Source organism: Mustela nivalis (assembly GCF_964662115.1).
Source record: "Mustela nivalis genome assembly, chromosome: 4".
Lineage (NCBI taxonomy): Eukaryota > Metazoa > Chordata > Mammalia > Carnivora > Mustelidae > Mustela > Mustela nivalis.
The window spans coordinates 73208043-73231084 of record NC_139023.1 but is presented as its reverse complement, the minus strand read 5'-3'; the positions used below and the strand labels follow the sequence as shown (position 1 = coordinate 73231084).

The 23042-nt window shown below is 36.1% G+C and overlaps 1 long non-coding RNA gene across 2 annotated transcripts in view; it reads right to left on the bottom strand.

Annotated features, from left to right (window-relative positions):
• LOC309862979 overlaps nucleotides 1–23042 on the bottom strand; it is an 84030-nt gene that overhangs the window by 25206 nt on the left and 35782 nt on the right. For both annotated transcript variants that reach the window (XR_014310829.1, XR_014310830.1), the window contains one exon: nucleotides 20008–20123. This is a non-coding gene — a long non-coding RNA (uncharacterized lncRNA). The remainder of the gene's footprint in view (nucleotides 1–20007; nucleotides 20124–23042) is intronic.

Below are 23042 nucleotides of genomic sequence, written 5' to 3'. Positions count from 1 at the left end.
TCACAAGTGGGCAGAGAGGCAGGCAGAGACAGAGAGAGGGGGAAGCAGGCTCCCCACTGAGCAGAGAACCCAATGCAGGGCTCCATCCCAGAACCCTGGGATCATGACCTGAGTTGAAGGCAGAGACCTTAATCCACTGAGCCACCCAGGCCCCCCCCAAATGGACTTTTTTAAAACAAAAAACCTTAGCTTGATTCTCCTGTTTATAATGCTTATGACTCATAATTGTTTATAATAAAGCTCATACCCTGTAGTATGAAACCCTTATAAAACCCTTTTTTGATATGGTCCCTTTTTAAATATTTTGCCTCATTTCCTTTAAACTTATTTCATGTTTTAGTGAAATAGATATTTTATACCTCCATTCTTTTATATGTAATATTTCTTCAGCTGGGATTAAACACATACACATTATCTACTCAAACACTTTATCTCCTTAGAGTACTCCTAATCAGCTTGGCATGGATAATTAGAAAAGCTCCTTTATATACATACACAGAGTTAATTACTACATTTGTGACAGTGCTATATGTTTATCATGCTTATTTTGGATTTACTATGGGGTGCCTGGGTGGCTCAATCTATTAAGCATCCAATTCTTGATTTCAACTTGGGTCATGATCTGGGCTCAGGTTATGATCTCGGGGTCCTGAAATCCAAGCCCCTGTTGGGCTCTGTGCTCAGCATGGAGTCTACTTATCACCTCCCCTCTGTTCTTCCCCCAAATCATGTTCTCTCTTTCTCAAGTAAATAAATAAAATCTTAAAAAAAAATAAAGAATTTATCATATGGCACTGCAATGTGTGTCCATATTTATTAGCTTACCTTAATGTTCTAGAGGCTGTTTCATGCAGAGAGCATCTTATTCTTTCTTGCATCTTCTGTGACTGGTATGTAGAGATTCAAAATATGTATTGTGAATAAATAAATGGATAAGCATTTATCTTTGTGATGAATGACAGGATACATTACTAGTGTGGAAAGGAGATGAATCATCATCAAAACGTATGCTAATAAGATTTCATGAAGAGTAGTGAGCATACTGTAAAGAACCTGAGTGCTCACTGCTTTGCAATTAATGAATATATATGCTTCCCAGTTGGCTCTGTCATACTGTTAATGACAAACATAACTTAAGGATATCTTTATAAATCAAAATATAATCCTCTGAGTGTAGGTTACTGAAAACATAGACAATCCTCATCTTATAAAAAGGTTGTATTAAAACAATTTCTTTTATTTCAAGCATTTGGATCTAAGGTGCTTTTTTACAAGAAAGTAGTATTGTGGACTATTGTTCATTTTTTCAAGAAGGTCATAAAACTCTGTATACTCATAAAATGCCTGATCATAATGGTGAGTTTTTTTTTCAGTTGTACTTAATTATTACTCTGAAACAGATGTGATCAAGACCAGATACTTTCTCCTTCTGAAGGGCTGAGATTCTCCATCTCCACCAAAGTGTTCTTTAATCAGAATGCTGAATCTTTAGAGAAACAAAAGCAAAAATAAACTACTAGGACTGCATCAAGATAAAAACTTTTGCACAGGAAAGAAAACAATCAACAAAACTAAAAGACAACCCATGGAATGGGAGAATACATTTGCAAGTGACATACCTGATAAAGGGTTGGTATCTAAAATATATAAAGAAATGATACAACTCAACACCCAAAAACACAAATAATTCAGTTAAGATATGAATAGAAGTTTTTCCAAAGAAGACAAGCAAATGGCTAAAAGACACATGAAAAGAAGCTCAACATCACTCATCATCAGGGAAGTACAAATCAAAACTACAATGAGATACCACCTCACACCTGTCAGAATGGCTAAAATTAACAATGCAAGAAACAGAAGATGTTGGCATCTTCAGAGAATTCAGAGAAGGGGGAGCCCTCTTAAACTGTTGGTGAGAATGTAAACTGGTGCAGCCCTTCAGAAAACAATATGGAGTTTGCTCAAAAAGTAATGTAGAATTACTGTATGGCCCAGCAATTGCACTCCCAGGTATTTACCCAAAGGATACAAAATGCAGATTCTGAGAAGTATTTGCACCCAGTGTTTATAGCAGCATTGTCAACAAGAGCTAAATTATGAAAGAGCCCACATATCTATTGACTGATGAATGGATAAAGAAGAGGTCATATGTATTTACACACACACACACGCACACACACGCACACACGCACACACGCACACACACACAATGGAATATTACTCAGTCATCAAAAAAAGAATGAAGTCTTTCCATCTGCAACAACATGGATGAGCTAGAGAGTATTATGCTAAGTGATATAAGTCAATCAGAGAAAGACAAATACCACATGACTTCACTCATATGTGAAATTTAAGAAACAAAACAGATGGATGTAGGCAAAGAGGAAAAGAGGGGAGGGAGGCAAACCACAAGTCTAAACTATAGAGAAGAAACTGAGGGCTGCTAGAGAGGGAGTTAGGCAGGGGATGGGCTAGATGGGTGATGGGAATTAAGTAGAGCACTTTTTATGAGTACTGGGTGTTATATGTAAGTGATAAATCACTAAATTCTACTCCTGAAACAAATATTACACTAGATGTTAATGAACTAGAATTTAAATAAAAACTTGCAAGCGATGAAAAAGACCAAAAATTTTTTTTTACTTAAAATTAAAAAATAAAGACCCTTGTTAATGTCTGTTTGTCCAAATCTTTCAAAAGTAAAAGAAAAAAAATAGAATTCTGAATCTTTGGCAATGAGTGGATTGGATTCAAGGACTTGGATTCAGGTTTTTATATTCCAATAGGTTACCTACATTTTTGCAATAACTTTCATGCAACTGAAAATGTAACATCTAGTTATAAACCCATGACATTTAGATTTTCATTTTATCTTACATAGTGTGGTGGGTACTATAGAAGAAATACAGAGATCCAAGATTAGGTTTTAGGGTATGGAAAAAAATGAAGAAATTAATGCCCCCACTATTTCATCACATAAAATACTCAATGATACTAGATGTGACTAGAAAATGTGAGCTTGAATGTTGTGCTAAAATTTTTACCAGGATGGATTAAGATGTCATTAAAAGCATTGGACATACAGTTTAGAAAGTTTAAATAGGAAGTGGTAGATATAAAAGCATTGAAGGGACAAATACTGCCAAAGGATTATTTAGGCTATTGCAATAGTCTAATCTCTTTGCTTAAAATGGAGGAATAATAATCAAATGTCTTCAGTACAGGAACAAAAGCTTACATAAGGACAAAACTATTCTGAAACTTCACATATAATGGTTTTATAAGACAATGAGGATTACTAATCCTTAACACATCCATACTTATAGGAATTATGACATTTATGGTATGCATGAAAGCTCAAGTATTTATTTCATGTCAGGCACCTTTATATTAGGCACCTAACAACAAATAACTATCATTTGAGAAAATACCTCATTTTTGTGTCCACCACAATGAGGTACAATCAGGTTGTATGGAGATACTCAAAAAGAAGATGAAAATGCTTTGAGAAATATGTGATTTCCCCATCTGTTGCACAGAAAACATGGGTGGTTATACAACATATGTAAGTATGTCAACTCTGAAAGTCTGAAAATGATGCTAACAAAAAATTAACCTAACAAGAAAATTAAAGTGAAAAAAAAAAAAAAAAACTTTAACTGATGCTTGAAGAGACCGTGATATTAAGCATATTGAGGCAAGCCTAAGTCACCACCACTCTGTGGTGACTGCTTAAAAGAAAATATTAAGTTCCCTGAAGAAATGTAATAATTAAAGTATTTGGTGGCAACATATATGTCATCACTCTCTGGCATCTTCCTTTTCAAAATTTCACAGTGGAAGAAATATAAGCATGTAATGGTTTATGGCAACTGTCTTACTCCTTGTCCACTCTTCCCTCCAGTCATCATGGATGAGAATTAGGGAAATGGATCTGGTGCAACTGGAGTGGAGGGCTTAAGGGCTGGGATCACTGATCACTCAGCTTATCCTTGTCTACTCCTCCTGTTAAATTTCTATTTGAGAATGAACTGCTATTTGAACCTATCCAACTTTATGACTTGGAGGGGATCTTAGCCAGTTTGGACTGCTGTAACAAAATGCCACTAACCAGCTAGTTTATAAATAATAGAAATTTATTTCTCACAGTTCCAGAGATGGGAAGTCTAACCTCACGGTGTCAGCATGGTTAGGTGAGGGCCTTCCTTCAGGTTACAGACTTTCATTATATTCTTATATGGCATTCTAGGCTAAGGATCTCTCTGGAGCCTCTTTCATAAGAGCATTCCCATTTATGAAGGTTTCACTGTTCTGTTCTAATCACCCCCAAAGACCTCCCTCCCCTTGTAATACCATCACCTTCAAGAGTTAGGATTTTGACATATGAATTCTGGGGACATACAAACGTTCAGACCATAGCAGAATGTCTGATAGAACCGAGATCGTAAAGCCTGTCATCTGTCATGACATTGGTAGCCTGTCATCTAGCATTCTTTATCTCCAGAACCCCAGCAACATGCCAAGAGGTACTCCTGAAAAGGCATGCAAACAGAAACCCAAGGGACTTTGTTGTCATTTTCCACAGGGGCTTGACAAATACCACTTACTATATATTTTTCCAATCACTGACATTTCTAACACCATAGGACTTCAGGTGTCCTATGGAGCTAGTGACAGAACAGCTTTCCCTATTGCCTAGAGCTGCAGCTGAGCCCTTTGGGTTCTAAATGCCACTCAAAATTTGGTAACCTCTGACATTCAAATCGGTATCACCCAGTATGTCAGGAGCAGTGTTCCCAGGTTTGGAATATGTTGCTTCAAGAACTTAAAGAAGTCTATCAAGAGCTGTGTTTCACTCCTTGTGGCTAGAGATTGACATGCCCCTGAATAAAAACTGACTGAAGTGACAGGTCACTGAATCTTAATTCTACCCTGTGGAGCATATGTGTGATAGAACAAGGCTCTAATAAGTTAGCTACCCTTTGTTCATCCTGATCAACTTGATGCCTTCGTTTGAATGCATCAGTGTGATATCCTATGGGATTCCAGGCCGTATAGACCTCTTCAGAATATGACAGAAGGTAGAAGAGCTAACATATCACTTATGCAACACTTTCAGTGAATCTGTAGTCCATCCTAGGCAAATGCAAACTGTTTCTGATCTTCTTGGTGAACAAGAACAGCTGCATATCATATACCTGAAGCTTTATAAAACTACTCCAGTAATAATTCCACATCTATCATAGCATCTGTGAGTGGGACTATCACTTGGTTGAGTTTGCAATGGTCTAAAGTCATTTCCTATGACCCATCCAATTTCAGGTACCAGATTAGTGAAAGAAATGATAAGATAAAGAACATAATTCCTGACATTTTAGGTTTTTACTGGTAGAACTCATATTTGCCATATCCCCCCTCTCAGGATATAACACTACTTTTGATTTACTTCTTTGAAGTCATTTTTTAAGTTTTCCACTTGGTGTTCCCCAAAGGCCAAGTACCCAATGTGAGGCTTATTCCAACTGCCAAGTATATCAATCCCAATATTACACTCGGGAAGTTGGAAAATGACCACTGGGAGAGGATGTAGACTAAAGAGGCACAATGCGAGCTGTGCTTCAGCCAAGACTCCATTTACTGCCTTGCCCTGATAAATCTCCATTATGAGTGAGACCATGATGATATTTTAGGTCTCCAAGTATCAGTGCCAACTCAGACATTCTGTCCAATAATCTTCAAAATGTGTAAGAACCACTTCCTCCAGTGGACCTGAGCAAATGACCATAGTTTTCTTTGGGCAAGGCCTGGAGGAATTACTATCATATATATTAATTGCAGTGTTGCAAGTTCTTCCATTTTAGGAACTTAGCACCAGTTCAGTCAATAGATTTCAGATTTTAAAATTGACTCAGGACTGAGACCTAAATAAAAAAATCGTATTTTCAGTTACTAGCTCCTCTAATTCTTGCCTCTTTGTAGTTGTGGATGTTAAATAACATCCTTTTGAGCTGCCTTTCTATTTTGTGCCTCAGAACACCACATTCTGTAAACCATCCCCACAGTTTTTTGTGGGTCATTCCTCTTTCTAACACTCCAACCTTGCTGCTGCTTATCTAATTTCAGTTTCTTGGCCTATTTTGTGGGTAAGTGGTGCTATCTGGTCCCTATTATTTTGGGGTCTACTCAGCTCTGTGATCCAAATCCTCCCCTACACTTAGCCCTCATCTGCACAAGAAATGAACTTTACAGTGATGCTGGTGCTCTTCTCACAATGTGCTCCTCATGTGTCTTCTGGACCTTGATCCCCAACATAATCTTGTAGTGGTTTTTGTTTTTTGTTTTTTTTTTTTTTCCACTTTACATAATATATTCACTGCAACATGTCCACTTAGCTTCAGCCTCTTTATTTCTTGCTCTACTATCTGCTAGGGCAACTTAATCATTTTCACATCCCTAAGCACCAACCAGTGCTTTTTCCAGGCTTCTCAAAGTCACCCCAGCAGTGAGTTCACTTTATCCTTCAGTGTCTTCACCAGGATTTTAAATACTCTGTCTCCAGGAGGTGCTCCAAAGTCAATTAATTCTTTGTCCTGTCTTATATTCTGAATCTGTTCATCAAATTCCAATCTCTGAGGTAGTCTCCTGACTCTTATATGTGGTAGCGATTTTTTTACAGCGTTTGGATGTATAATCTTCTTTGTCCCCTGTCACCTAGTTATTGCCCTACTCTCCAGAAGAGGAGTTGAGCAGAGCTTCTTAGGAAATTCCTCTACCTGGTTTCTTTAGTGTCTTTAGCACAGATGATATGCTAGCTTTTACTAGGGAAGGGTGAGAAACTCTCCAAGCCCTGAAGATTCAGGACAGCCTGTAGAGACAATATCCTTGGGGCAAAAATAGAGATTTTTCTGTCTCATCTGTTATGGTCCAATCCAGAGCTTTTCCATCCAGATGCCCGACCTTAGCATACAAGATCATTTTTGCCTAAGGATCTAGATGTCTCTGAAGTTCTGCAACCTTCGGTTTGCTACTCAGCTGTGCCTATTCCTCCTCTGCAACAGAAAAGGCTACCTTTAAATTACCAAAAGGACATTCTGACTCCTACCTATAGACTTTAATTGCTGGTCTTCAGCTTCTTACTACCCCTCTGTAGGCCATCAAGGCAACTTGCCAGTAATCAACCAGTTGCACTATCTTTGCAGTCTTTGTTCCCCCCTCTATCTTTAAATTCCTCAATCACCTCACTTTTAAGACCTTTCCCCTCCACTGGGACATTTCCCAAGGTTATGATTAGTGAAATACTTGGTAATTGTGTTACCAATTCATTGCAGGTACTGTGCTCACATACCACTCAGATTTCTTCCATTTTGCCCACCAGATTGTCTCTTGCACATTTTCTGTGTTAATCCTGCTACTTCATAACAAGAACACCTGACATCCAAATTTTCCTCATTTAAACCAGTGTCTGGATATTCAGAGTATGCATTATACTATATGTCAATTATATCTAAGTAAAAAAAAGAAAGAAAGAAAGAAAGAAAGAAAGAACTATCATAGGATACAGCATTCCCATTTCTTTGTTTGAGAGAATGTACACACACGTGTGTGTGTGTAAATGGGTGCAAATGAGCAGGGAGAGGGGCAAATGGAAAGGGAAAGAGAATCTTAAGCAGGCTCCACACCCAGGGCAGTGCCTGACTTAGGGTTTGATTTCAGGATCCTAAGATCAGGACCTGAGCCAAAATCAAGAGTCAGATATTTGACCAACTGAGACACCCAGGTGCCCTCCTAGCAATCCATTTCTGGGTATATGTTCAAAGGGAATCAAATCATTATCTTGAAGAGATATCTATACTCCAATTTTCATAGCAGCATTATTCACAAAAGCCAAGATACGAAAACAACCTAAATGTCCACTGACAGATGATTGGATAAAGAAGGTAGCATATATGTACATATATACAATGGAGTATGATTCAGTCTTAAAAAAGAGAGAAATCCTACCATTTGTGACAATATCAATGAAACTGGAAGGCGTTATACTAAGTGAAATAAGCCAGGAAGAGAAAGACAAATACTGCATACTGTAAGGAATCACTTATATGTGGAATCTAGAAAGAAAAAAAAAAGTGTCAGGGGGCTCCTGGGTGGCTCAGTGGTTAAGCCTCTGCCTTCAGCTCAGGTCATGATCTCAGGGTCCTGCGGTCAAGCCCCGAATCAGGCTCTCTGCTCGGCAGGGAGCCTGCTTTCCCCTCTCTCTCTCTGTGCACTTGTGATCTCTCTCTCTCTGTCAAATAAATAAATAAAGTCTTAAAAAAAAAAGTATCATACTGAAAGAAACAGATAGAAAACACACAAAAACCCAGCCAGGGTTGGAGGAGAAATGAGAGGTTGGTGAAAGAGTACATACTTTGAGTTCTAAGATGATTAAGGTTTTGAAATCTAATGTCTAATATATAACATGGTGACTATAGTTGATAACACTGTGTTATATAATTGAAATTTGCTGAGAATAAAACTTTCATATTCATACCGAAAGAACAAAAGTGAATAACTGAGATGATGGATGTGTTAGTTAATTAACTTAATGTGAGGGAATCCTTTCACAATGTATACATGTATTAAATCATCAAATTATCATATTGTATACTTTAAGCATTTTACAATTTTTTCAGTTAAATCTCAATTACCCGTTAAACTGGAAATTAAAATACCAGAAAATGCTCCTCCAACCCCCCACAAAACCCTGTGTTCCGGACATTACTGTTAATAGAGCCCTTTCTCATTCTCAAGTGTCTACTTTGCATGATTAGTTATAGGGTTATCCAGATTAGAACATAACTCCCCTATATTTTATGCACATTAAGATGTATACTCTTTATTGGTGATAAAATTATAACTTATTGAGTGTCCTGTGCCAGAGATACATCTTATATATATCATCTCACTTAATCAAATAAGCTATCACCTCTCATCTCTAAGAGAGATTAAATAATTTGTCAGAAATCATCTTGATGATTAGAGGTAGGAACAGAGTATGAAACCACATCAGTCTGATTCCATAACTTCTGTACTGTGACCCTTTCTGTTTATCTCTGCTGACACACTCTTTTAATAATTAACTGAAAACAGTTCCATTTCTGTCGCTAATTTCTCTGAACCTTAGTTTCCTCATGTCTAAAAGGAGGAATTTGGCGGTGTAATTTCAAATGTTTCTTTTAAACTTAAAATTCTTTGACCTGAATTAATAGGCTGGCTTTATTACCATCGCTATCAAAGTGGATACTGTAGCCTGAATTTTGTCAAACCCAGGAGGAACAAACCCAATTAAAAACTTTAGTTGTACATGAATTCTTTTGAAAGAAGGTTTCTTGGATAGTTCAGTTATTCTCTGAAAATCAAAAACATTTCTGCAAGGCCAACGCCTCAGAGATCACTTAATATTGTTCAGTAATACCAAATACTGAGGCATAGCTATTCTTTTTCTTTAATTTTTATTTTTAGCATTGTTTCAAACAATCAAATGGATCTATAAAGCCTATTAGAGCAATAGCAGTCACATGTTTTCATCCCATTCTTTTAGCTCTTTCTTTAGAAATATATCTTCATATCTATAAATACTATGCTTACAGTGCTATTCTGTGACTTTTTAAAGCCAACATCTATTGGCTTCCTACTCTGAAAATTAAGACTGAATTCTCTTACTCTCCATGTTTCAAACCCCTGTTTCTGTGTGCACTTACACACACTGCACACTTCTCACTCCCTTCTCAGAATATGTTTATAATGTAATGTCATTACTTTAATATTCAGGGTTGATATTATGGTAAATAATGGTTTGAAGATCAGTGGCAGTTTAGCCTTAATATGTATCAGGATGAAGTTTCTCTTCTGGCAGAACTTTGGTTTCCGGAGAATTATTTTTAATTATAATTTGCTCAGCTATCTAAGAACTTATCACTAATTTATTCTAAAATTTCTTCTGTTAGCATCAACCTCCCCTTAATAGAATTGAATACATCAGATATTTCATCTGTTTAATTTCTTCTTTTTTTTTTAAATTTTATTTTTATTTATTTGACAGATAGAGATCACAAATAGGCAGAGAGACAGGCAGAGAGAGAGAGAGGGAAACAGGCTCCCTGCCGAGTAACCAGAACCCTGGGATCATGACCCGAGCCAAAGGCAGAGGCTTTAACCCACTGAGCCACCCAGGTGCCCCCCATCTATTTAATTTCTTAAGGGAAATCTTTCCTCAGGGTTGCCAAGAGTCCCTAATCTTGGCTGAGTGCTCTTAGGGCTTGTGACTGAGGATCTTCCTCTCTCATCCTTGAGATCTCTTTCTCCTCATTTTATGTTGGATTTTCTTCCTAGATTACATAGGTTTTTTTTTTCGTTTTTTTTTTTTCTCCTTCCTGGTTTACTTCTTTATTTTGGTGAACTATGTCAACCAGTTACATCCTAAGAGGCAATGAAGATAATTTTGAGACTAAATGTCTGAAAAAAAAAATTCAGCCATTTAATTGATTTTTATTTAATTATATTTGAAAAATTTTAGCCATTTAATTGATTTTTATTTAATTATATTTTACAAACAATTTCGCTCAGGATTTTGAAGATACTGCTTTTTATTTTCTCCTGGTAGCCTGTGATATCAAGATATCTTAGGCCATTCTCATTCCTGATCCTTTTCATGTGAGTTATATCTTCTCCCTTTCTGAAAACTTTTCAGACCCTCTCTTTGTCAAACTTCAGTTTTCCAGAATTTCAATTTGAGATGATTTGTTTGATAATTCACACTGCCCTGTTTTTGCTTGTTTTGTTTTGTTTGGTTGTTTGTTTTGTTTTTTGCATTTTAGAGGTACTGTTTTCAGGAAATGGAACACTGGTCTTCTAATTTTCCTAACTTCTCTCAAGTATTTCTCACCAAACTTTTAGTTTTATCTTCCAACCTTTCAAATGAGTATTTTAAAATAATTACTGAACACAGACATGCATTTATGTCTTTTTCAGCTCTCTAAACACTCCTTTTGTTTCATGGCTTATAATATCTGCTCTTATTTTCTCTGAGTACATTAATAAATTATTTAATTTTTTAAAATCCCTGAATTGTTTCTGTTTTCTCAACACTCCTTTTTACTTATTCCTGTTGTGCATTTTGGCCTACCTTTCCTTTTAGAGGCTTCCTCTAATTAATGATCTCTAACTATTTGCTAATATTCATGATTAGTGCACTAAAAAGAGAATTGGAAATTCTCTGCTGGGTGAAACTTATGGGATGGTAAAGCTTCAGGATAGATACTTCTCTTTCCTGTTTGGGAAGATTAAACTTATCTGTAAGCATTCTGATGGCCAAGAGAAGAAAGGAACAGGAAGTCAGAACTCTTAGTATGTGAACTTTCATGTAATCCTCTATTTTTAATGGCAAGTGTCCTTTTAAGTTAAAGATACTAGGTGTTATGCACAACTAATGAATCATTGAACACTACATGTAACTAATTATGTACTATATGTTGGCTAATTGAACATAATAGTAATTTTAAAAAGATAGAAAGAAAGGGAATGTCTTTTAATACTGTTATCTTTATTTGAATTTTTCCTAAGTTGTTAGGTATTTATGTAAAAGTTAAAGATGAATGCCTTCTGAATAAGTGTATTCAACATACAAATAAAAATATAAAGAAAACACTCTAGAATTTGCAGATAAAGATGTAAAGGCATGACAAAATATATACTATGGTACCGTACATTTGTTGTATTCATATAGAATACCAAGTCACACTTGACAAAAGTATTCCAGTAAAGATCATGTTGGAACTCAAGATAATAATAGGTCTCCCAGGTATACTACCCATTGTTCCATTCTGTAGCAAAGAGGCTATTCAACATCTTCAGCCTGATTCTGGAGAATTAAAAATCCTTTCCACTATATGTATTCATATAGAGACTCTACTATATTTGGGGAACTATTGTTGATTCCTCCATGATAATAACCTGCAAAGTCTTTACTTAGAATTGGACATTCTATTCCCCGTTATTTTATTTTGCATCAAGAATCTGATATCAAAACATCTGTCTATTTTTTCTTTTCTCATTATTTTTCAGTATTGAGAACAAAGATAAATCCTCCCATGAGAAGATTCAAATCAGTATAATCGTTTCAAAATCTTTAGTGAAGATTAGGCTTTCACATTTGATTCTCTCATCTCTTTACATAAAGTTCACAGGTTCTATCATAGGATGTATGATCGTGTTGGGAAGGAGTTGCTCAATTTTAAAACCTTTCTCAAAATGAGGGAGGGTGGTTTATAATATATATAACCCTTTATAAAGTGTTCTTCCTTGAGTCAGATGTGGATTATGGCAATGCCTACTTCTATGCACATATCAGACCTCATAAAATAAAATCTCATAAAATTCAACAAGCTGGAAGTATTTCTATTTTCTCTAAACTACATGGAAATTTCGAACAATGGAGGGGTTGGGGTACTGCATGTAGCTTTACCAACTGGTTCTGAATCTGGTACTGTAATACATCTTTTCTGATTCTAACTAGTCTTAATAGAATATACCTGGAGCTGTAAAAGGTTCTATTTTCACCATAGCACAGTGAGTTTTTAGAAACCTTTGGCAAGTGAAATAGCCGGTCCTCAATGCATGTGGTCTCTGTTTCTATTCCTTCCCTACAGAGAAAGATTATGTTCAGTTACTCAGAAAAGTTCTCACTATTCATCCATGGACTTACTCCCTCTCTTTCTTTAAACTGGCAGAGAGATTTTACTACATATAAACAATAACCCAGCTTGTGTACCTCATCAGCCAATGCAACAACGCAAGGGAAGATCCAGGTGGCAGGTGGACAAGGACAACACTCTCTGTTCACTTCCCAAGTGCACAGCTTAAATTGAAGCTCTCCTTTTGAAACCTTCACACTGATATAGACAACTACATTTTTGACTAGCTATCATTTGATACATCTTTCCTATTAAAATGGGAAATTAAATTATCAGTGTTAACACTATACGTATCTCATATTCATGTATTTACCAGGAATTAAAAGCCATTACGGATCAGGCAGAAGAATAGCCGAAGTATTACTACATATAAAACAACAACAACAATAACGACAATGGTCAATTGCTCATAAATGTCATCATCCAGAAAGCTCATCAGCAGTATTCCTAAGAAAAGAAGTTAAAACCCACTTTATATTGACTCATATTGCCATACTTCAGGCAATGCTATTAACTGAACTGAACAATGCTAACTGAACAAAGCTGATTTTGATAATTTTGATAATTTAAGACTGGCTATAAAAATATTATGCACATAGACAACCTCTCCTGATAGAGGAGTAGAGTGAGAAGGAATAGTAAGCAAACAAATAAAAGAGTGCATAAATCAGCGAATGCAGTCTACTGTAATAGACTCATCCTCCAGATGAGTTAAGCTTGGGGAAAAAATCTTTGTACAGTTTCCACAATTTTTTGCTTCATATTTTTGCTACAAATGTTTGCTCTAAGTTTATAAGGGGACTATTTTGGCAGTGGTATGGGGTAGACAGAATCCTTCCTCACAAAGTGTTTATTTTTTGCTTATTTTAATATTTAAAGTCTCTTAGAGAAATGCACATTTTCCTTTAATTGCCTTTTTTTTTACATACTGCACATTTTCAGAAGTAAATAGAAGGATCCATTTATCATAGGTCAAAGTGCATCCAAGATTCTATAATAGAATGTATTTAGAAATTCTCTAATTAGTCATTTTCACATGAACTAATTTGGATTTGCTCAAATATAAATAAGGCAAACTCAGTTACTTTTCCCAATTATTATCATCAAGAAATACTGATTAAAAATATATTTCTGATAAACCTAGTTATGGTTGCTATACATAGAATTTGACTAAAAATTAAATATAGTTATTGGCTATTAATGACAAACTCTATGACAAGAATGTACAGTAAATCAGAAATCTGTATTGCAGTTTTCCAATGGCTTACAAACACAGGCAGGTTGTTTAGACCAAAGCACTTCTCCTCCCATATGTAAACCAAATTTAAACAAATTATTGAATATCTAAGTTTATATTCTTCACTTTTAATGCAAATAATTCATCCTCTAATTTACAAAGAATTAGAGTGTCAGGGTTCATTTATCCCTCACATATATTTTCATAGGTAGCAACCTCTTACAAAAAAGAAGTCTAAAATCAGAATATGATCTTGTGGAGTAGAGACATTTTTAATGTAGTTCCTTTATTTTGAGATGTCTCTACAGATCCTGCCACCAATATCACCTATAGAATTTTAGGATAGAGATTTTCATAACTAGCAAACCAACAGTATAAAGAGAAATTATTTTCCTGGAAAATAATTGAGTTCGTGAAAAATAATGTAGAATGATAAGTACAAATAAAGCTCAAGGTAGGGAAAGATTTTTAAATGAACATGAACTCAGAGAGAAGTTGTAATTTGATACATATGCCGTGAACCCCCAGAGAGAAACAGCAATGTGGAATTGCCATTAGGTTTCTGGGAATGTGGAAACTTTATTTCGCATGCCAGGATATGTGAAACAAAGCCGAGTTCCCAAATGTGAAACTGTCTGGCAGGCAGAGTTTTATTTTTAAAAATTTTACAACTGTTGGTGAAAACTTCAGCCATTTCAAAACACTAGATAGATTTTTTTTTTAAATCCTATAGCAAAAGAATTGATTTGTATTCACTCAAGTTTGATACTATCCAGAAAAGTTAAAGAGAAACAAATAGCTAGATAACTCAGGAAAGTATGTTTGCTTCTGACAGAAAAACAACAATAAAAACCATTTGGGTTTTATATTTAAGTATATTGCAGTACTCTTACTGACTAAGTAATGGAATGACATTCTTTGAATCAGAATGGGGTAGAAATAGGGGACAAATGCCTTAACAAAACAATAAAATACCAGTGAACAATTTTGGCTCTAAATGTACCATCTTTTTTCATGAATGTGCTAGTCTGCTTTTTCACCCATAACAATTAGGTTTTCCCATTATAAAAATGGGAATACTTGCAAATGAACTGAAACTTTACTCTCACAGAAATTTAATCTTTGTATTTCTCCATCATATAGAATAATCAAATGTGGGACAATGTTTTAAAATAATATCCTGCTCATATGATTGTTTCATTTTTTGTTTTAAAAGGCATTATATAATTACAATGTTATTTTGGGGATTTTTAATTCATTCTTATTTTTCCATATTTTTATTCAATTTGCATTCATTTCTATTATTCCTCACATTAAAATTTCACATTTTATTAATTTATTTTTTAAAGATTTTATTTATTTATTTATTTATTTATTTGACAGAGAGAGATACAGCGAGAGAGGGAACACTAAGCAGGGGGAGTGGGAGAGGGAGAAGAAGGCTCCCCACTGAGCAGGGAGCCCGATGAGGGGCTCCATCCCAGAACCCTAGGATCAGAACCTGAGCCAAAGGCAGATGATTAAGGAGTGAGCCACTCAGGCACCCCTAAAATTATATATATATATATATATATTTAAAGATTTTATTCATTTACTTGACAGACAGAGATCACAAGTAGGTAGAGAGGCAGGCAGAGAGAGAGAAAGGGAAGCAGGCTTCCTGCTGAGCAGAGAGCCTGATGCGGGGCTCGATCCCAGGACCCCAGGATCAAGACATGAGCCGAAGGCAGAAGCTTTAACCCACTGAGCCACCCAGGTGCCCCTAAAATTTTATATTTTAAATACATTAATTATAAGCAATGTACCTAATATCTTTAAAAACAATTATCAGTATGAAACCTGAGCTTTGCTAATGAATAATAGAAGGTTGTATTGAAAATCAATGAACAAAATAAGATGCATAGAATGTTTAGGAAATAGAGAATTTTTGTCTTGAATCTCTGTCTTGCATTTATCATTTCATTTCAATTTCTATATTGGTCTTTAGAATTAGATGAATCAGAGCAAATATAGCTAGAATGATTAAGCTTTTATGCAATTAATAGTTCTATGACCAGTAGTCACACATCACATCTTGAAAAAACAGAAAGTTAGATTTTTTTTGCCCCCAAAATGGATAAATGGATAAATGGATAAAATGGATAAGGAAGATGTGTATCTTCTTGGTATTTAGGTATCTGGAATTCTCTTATCTTTGGAATTTTATCTGGGTCTTTTTGCATTTATATCTTTGATTCATTCAAGCACTAATGCTACTTTTAATTTCTTATATGATCTGTTTCTATTTATTTATTTTTTTCCTCTTTATGTTCTCCTTTATCTCTGGCTTTGAATTTCTCTCTTGAGACTTCTTCTTTTTTTTTTTTTAATTAAATTCTCATTTAGGAAAGTCACCATTTTAAAATTAACACCCTGCTCGGTAGATCTTGTCCTTGCGGTTCACCTGGGTAGCAGATAGATACTCTTGGATTTTACATATTTATTAATGAACTGGCATTTGAAGATATTCTTGACTGATATCGCCATCCTAGGGTACTTGTTCTGCATACTAGTGTCCTTGAATTCCTGCCTCCAGGCTTCCCTAGTGTTATCCTTTGTCAGGTATCTTTTTTTTGGGGGGGGGGGGGTTAAGATTTATTTATTTATTTGACAGAGAGCAAACACAAGTAGGCAGAGCAGCCAGCAGAGGGAGAGGGAGAAGCAGGCTCTCCGCTGAGGGGGGAGCTCGATGTGGGACTTTATCCCAGGACCCTGGGACCATGACCTGAGCCGAAGGCAGCTGCTTAATTGACTGAGCCACCCAGATGCCCCCTTTGTCAGGTATTTTAAGGTGAGACTTAATATACAACATAGATTAAAAAATACTTCTGCAGTATTCTTTAAACCTATGAAACATGAAAGACCTTGCTTTTAAAATCTTCTCTTACTGACCAATAAAACACAATTGAGAACTTGGATGTCAATGTTAATATCCACAATTATGATATTTGGGAACTCCTCTTAAAGCTTTGGATTCTTTTGACAAAATTAATTGACAATATTAAGAAGCTCCACGAATAATAGACAATACTTGAGCTTTATATCATAGGCCTTCCCAGCCTGTGAGTAAGTAGGTCATGTTAACCTTTATCTCCAAACTGAAATGCTGTAAGAGCTCCACTGCACAGGCCCAGGAGGTCCACGGTATTGCAATGAATGCCTTCTTTAATGTTTCCAGAAATCAGGATGCGATTTCATTATCCACAGACCGAGCCAGCTTATTATGGCTCAGTTTTGTTGTTCCACTGAAAGTACACAACTTAATTCTGACTAGTCCAACAAGATGTTGCTTTGAAATGGCAGGGTTTTTTATTTTTTGCTTTTGTTTTAAGATGTGTTTATTTATTTTATTTTATTAATTTTTTTAAAAAGTTTTTTAAAAGAATTTATTTATTTATTTGACAGATAGAGATCACAAGTAGGCAGAGAGGCAGGCAGAGAGAGAGAGGAGGAAGCAGGCTCCCTGCTGAGCAGAGAGCCAGATGCAGGGCTCAATTCCAGGACCCTGGGATCATGACCTGAGTGGAAGGCAGAGGCTTTAACCCACTGAGCCACCCAGGCACCTCTGTTTGTTTATTTTAAAGGGAGAGGGAGGGAGCATGCGTGAGTGGGAAGAGGGACAGGGAGAGAGGGAGAAAGTGAATCTTAAACAGACTCTCTGCTGAGCACAAGCCCTGAAACAGGGCTCTATCTCAGGATCCACTGGATCATTACCTGAGATGAAATCATGAAACGGCCGTTTAACTGAGGGAGCCACAGAGGCAGCCTTTGAAACAGCAGTTTTATTCCTAACTCATTTGCCACCACTGCCATTGCTACTGCAGTTAGAATTCCACTTCATCATTCTCCTGAACTGGAAGGAAAGTGTCATTATCTATGACGGGTGAAGGGAGAAAATCTCATAGTAAGGTTCTTTAAGACTCAGAAATGTAAAGCAGTGAATTCTGTAAGTTTTGCCCCCTCCACTCTAGCCAACTAAGATGTCCTCCACCTTAGTTGCCCTGAGGCCCACAAACTCTCTCTCACAGAGGCTTTGCCATGACAACGGACTCTGGCCACCACTGTGAAGAGTTCTCACTGCCATTATTACTGCTTCTGCTTTAGATAGAACGAAAGATCCTCTGAAATTACAATCAAGAATACAACCTATGCCGGGAGTTTCTGCACAGACCAGACTCCAGTGTCTACCTACCTGTCGCTGCTCTCCAGGACAAAGGAATTTATTAAATTTTGTCTGCTGTTTGTGATTACTATCCGTGGGAGGGGTAGTCCAAAGGAAGGTATGCTGTCATTATTGGAAGAAGATCCCATATTGCATTTGAATCTTCCCCCCATTACCCTGTCATACACATTCAGGAGATTTGCCACATTCTAGCTTATTGTGGAAATATTCCTCTAAACCGAATAGCTTTACATAGATCCAAGATTTGCTTCCAAAATTTACATAAAGTGGTCTTAATCTCTTTTCTACTTTTACAGTTCTTTGTTATTTCTGTTCAATGTGTACTTAACGTCTCATTAGTTTTCACAGCGAGTTGCATTGCTTCACTATTAAGAGCTCTCCCATTTTTTCCCCCTTCCTTTTGTATTTCTTGATACACAAAACATAAAAAAGACATACATACAAGGGTATGGAATGATTGCATAGAACCACAAACCTAGTAAGTTTAACACTATTTCCAACTCTGTATAATAACTGGCTGTATTTCATATCAAATCCTACTGAAACATGAATGGCATAAATAAATAAATATGAGAATGCAATCTTAACTTTTCCATTTTTAACATTCTCTTTGAAAAAATAGTTTAGATTATTTCTATTATTTTATGTAGCTTAAAAATTCTTGAATTTTTTTGAATCAGAATGGGGTAGAATTCTGTAACTTTATTTTTTTCTTCTTTCCTATAAAAATGTTTTGCCAAATTCTAATGTCGTGTTTTCTTTTCCTTTTCTTCTTTAGCTCATTTCTTCTGTTAACATATTTTACACATAATTTTAAGCAATTTATTGTCAAGTCATTGAATTTTGTAGGTTTTTGTTTGTTTGTTTGTTTGTTTGTTTGTTTTTGACGTTCCATTGTGGTATCTGTACATAGTACATACCACCCAGATAGTCCTTCAAGGGGACCTACTGTTCAGGAAAACTGAGAAAACTGAGAGCCTCCAGCTGCACAACTTTAGGTTCTCCATGGGACTTAGGCTAAAGCTATATTTCATCAGGTCTGCGGCCAGTCACTGATCATGTCAAGGATATAAAGATGGAATATCTGCCCAATATGTCATGCCTATAAGGAGAAACCATTCTCAGATCTCTCTGTCTATTTTCTCAGAATAATTCTATAACATGAGCCCTTCCTATCTCATCCTCTTCTTTTCTCTCTTTTTTTCTCCATTGGTATTAGACCTGCATCATGCCATGAGGCTCTTTCTATCACTCTTGAGCCCTCCCTCTTTTACCTCAACAGGAATTTACCATAATAAATCTTACTTGTGTTTAATTATATATTGATGTTTTCTTCTCAGATAATGTGAACAGTGAACATGGGTTCTGAGAGTAGTTTAAGAAAAGCAAAAAGATGAATTGGGTGGACTGGGTCACTTGCTGCCTGGCTAGCAAGGAGAATCCAATCCTAAGAAAAATATAGAACATAAAGTGATGACCAGCTGCTTAATATTTCATTGGCAGTGGAATGCCTTGGTGGAAGGGAACACCCTCACAGGTAAGGATCAAGTCATTTGAAGGACTGGGGGATTGGGATTAGGACAATATCATAAGAACAATGGATTTAGATGATTATTCTTGTTATACTGATGCACTATAGAGGAAACATAGTAAAATGATGAACACTAAAGGATAATTTGGACATGTGCAGTATGACAGTAAAAGATGACTTCATTTTGTATCTCCTATCAGAGACAAAAATACAAAGTCTGGAGAGCCTTCTAGAATTTCAAAGGCAACATACTCCAGACTCAGAAATACTATATGGGCCCATATACCAGGAGATTCAGACGCTGTTAGGCTTGAGTGGGATCTGAACAGGAAAAGAGCTTCTTAGCAGGTCCTGGCTACAATTCAAGCAACCGTTAGCCTGGGTCACAGTATCTGGCAGACTCTGTGGAGATAGAGATTTCAGTGGTGAGAATATACAAGTATAGTGTTTATAGCAAGGTCCAATGAAAGAATCATAATGCAGTTCCATGGGACTTGAGTGCAAGTCCATGCAATCTGTAATAAAAAATTGCAAGAGATAGCTTCTGAGTGCTATTGAGCCCTGGTAGAAAAAGAAGGCTGTCTATGGGACAACAACTGAATATTCATCCATATATACCCATGGTGAGCTGGTTATCAGATGGACACAGTCATAAAGTCAAAAGGGCCAGCAGCAGTGTATTGGAAATGGGACATCAGGAATCAATTCAAGAAGGATGAGAGAGCATGAGTAAGCAAATGCGAAGACAGCCAAAATCATCTCAGACTGTATCCACACCCATCTTCTACCTCTACCTATGACCATATGGGCTGTACCTATGACTAGCTTAAGAGGAAGGGAAAAGCCCAACTTGATTTATAGATAGGACATCTAAGTTTGTGAATTCAAGCCAAAATGGTTACAGTTACATTACAACTGTTTTTAGGGAGTGAGTTGAAAGACAGGGAAACATCTTCTAATAAACAAATCTGCAAATAGTGCACTTATGACACTTGCAGTGGAAACAAAAGTAGCCCTAGGTGACACTATAGACAAATTCTTGTGCTGTGGGCAAAGACTTGGTCAGGTTGTCAGGGTCTCACAGAAACAAAACGAAACAAAACAAAACAAATGCATATGATTAAAGGAGGAAGGCTGGCAAGAAGATCAGTGGGTGGAGATATAAGATATGTAGAGGTACAGTGGAATTGGTTTGTATCACCCACTAACACCTACCAGAATGCAATCCTCATGGAAGAGGTACTGAAAACCAAGAAGAAGAGTGACTTAGTCAGTACATGTTACAGATTTTGTCAGTGGCCAACCATAGAACCACCTCAAAAAGCATATAAACAAGGTAGACATGGTAGAAACGAAGGCTACACCGGATGCAACAATGTTCTCTTGGGTACCCAAACCAGTTTGACCACCGTCACCTCCAAATGTCTTATATGCAGTAACAGAAACCCAAACAGAGCCCCTGATATGCTGTTATTTCTCAAGGAAGCCAACTGACCACTTGATGGAAAATTGACTACATTGGATCCCTTCTGTCCTGGGTGGGCCAGCAACATATTCTCCCTGGATATGGCTTTTATCATCTTGCCCACAGAGCTTCATCCTGCACTGCTAACTGGGGGCTAATGGATTTCCTGATCTATGAGTAGAGAACCCCACAAAACAGTGGTTTTTTGGTTAGTTCTTCAGCCCCTTTTTTGCCAGCTTTTAAAATTCAGCAAATGCTGACAAAGGGGTAGCACTAACAGTGAGCCTCCCCTTCCTTTAGGATCTTGCTTTTCAAATCTCTGCTGCCTTAGCAGCCCTGAACTTAAAACTTTATCTTTCTGGCCACTCGGTATTTTTTGTTGTTCTTCTGGCTTCTCTGCTCCTTGTATATGGCCCTTTCCCTGTGTTATCTTCTCACTCAGAGATGAGAATCGGCAAGTGCCCTAAGAAGAAAAGCTTTACTTGAAGAGTGATGACTAATTTCTCCTTCGTTACCTTCTCTTAGCCTCTCTAGTCCTGGTTGTCTCCGCAGTTTCCAAATTTCTTCCAACAGAATTTTGTGGTTCTTGAATCAAAATTTCTAGGTGCATTACATTGCTACAAGATACTTATTCCTAGCTGGAAGTAGGAATGTGCTATTTGACCTAAATAATACTCTAAGAAAAAAATGCCAAGGTTACTGCTGTACAGATTCACCATTTAGGAATGACATTTGTGATTTTTTTTTTTTAACAATATCCCAGTATCAATGTTCAGTAGATATTGAACATGTTCAAGAGATACTGAACATTTCTTTGTTCATCTTAGTTTTTTTACCTCCATAAATGAAAAATCAATGAATGAGGGAAAAAAATAATAATTAGCTTTTTGAACTCACAATGTATGACAGAAAATATGTTTCTGAAATTCTTTATATGAATAAATATCCTCATGATAGTCTAATACCCTCAAAAGTAAATATTTTCACAAATGAAGAAAACTGAAGCACACAGACATTAAGAAACTTACCTGAGGTAACCAAGCTAGTAAACAGTAGAGCCAGCAAGTGAATGGAAGTTATCCAGCTTCAGAGCTCAATGACTTAGCAACTATTTTATTACAACAGTGAAAATATTTTAACAATATTAAATTTTAGTTAACTCCCATATCCTATCAAGAGAGAATGGAAAGTGGTAGAACAATGTTCAACAATGTTGAAACATACTAGCAACAAACTGATTTTTCTTCTTGCTCTTTTAAAAAGGATGAAAAAAGAGTTGATAAAGACACACTTGTCTTATATCATCCGATGCTACTTCATTCTAAGCCTGTTTACCAGCTAAAATCATTTCGTATATATATCCTGCCTTAGAAAACACTGTTCTAACCAATAAGTTAACCAAAATTATGTGTCATTGGATTTGTCTAAAGAAATCAAGAGATAGATAGGCTTTGTACAAAAAAGTAAAATTTATACTTTTCTAATTTTTTTTAAAAATTACATTTTTAAATTTTTACTTTTCATACTTTCTTTGGTAAAATTCTAGGAGATTCACTCTAATAAACTGCTATTAAGAGACTTCAGATAAATTGATTATGTGTTAAAAACTACAGAATAGTGACTTTCCACTTTAAATATCTTTTTTTTTTTTACTTTAAATATCTTTGAGGTTATTTAGTCAAGATGAACAAATCCTCATCTTCATGGTTTTTAGCTTTATGAGATTTGCCAATACAAGAAATAATAAATAAAAATATTAAAAACATATCTTAACAATTGAGGCAAAATGGTAAACAAACAAACAAACATAAAGGGGGAGTGTTGATTTATTTTTGTTTTAGTTAAATTGTCTCAGA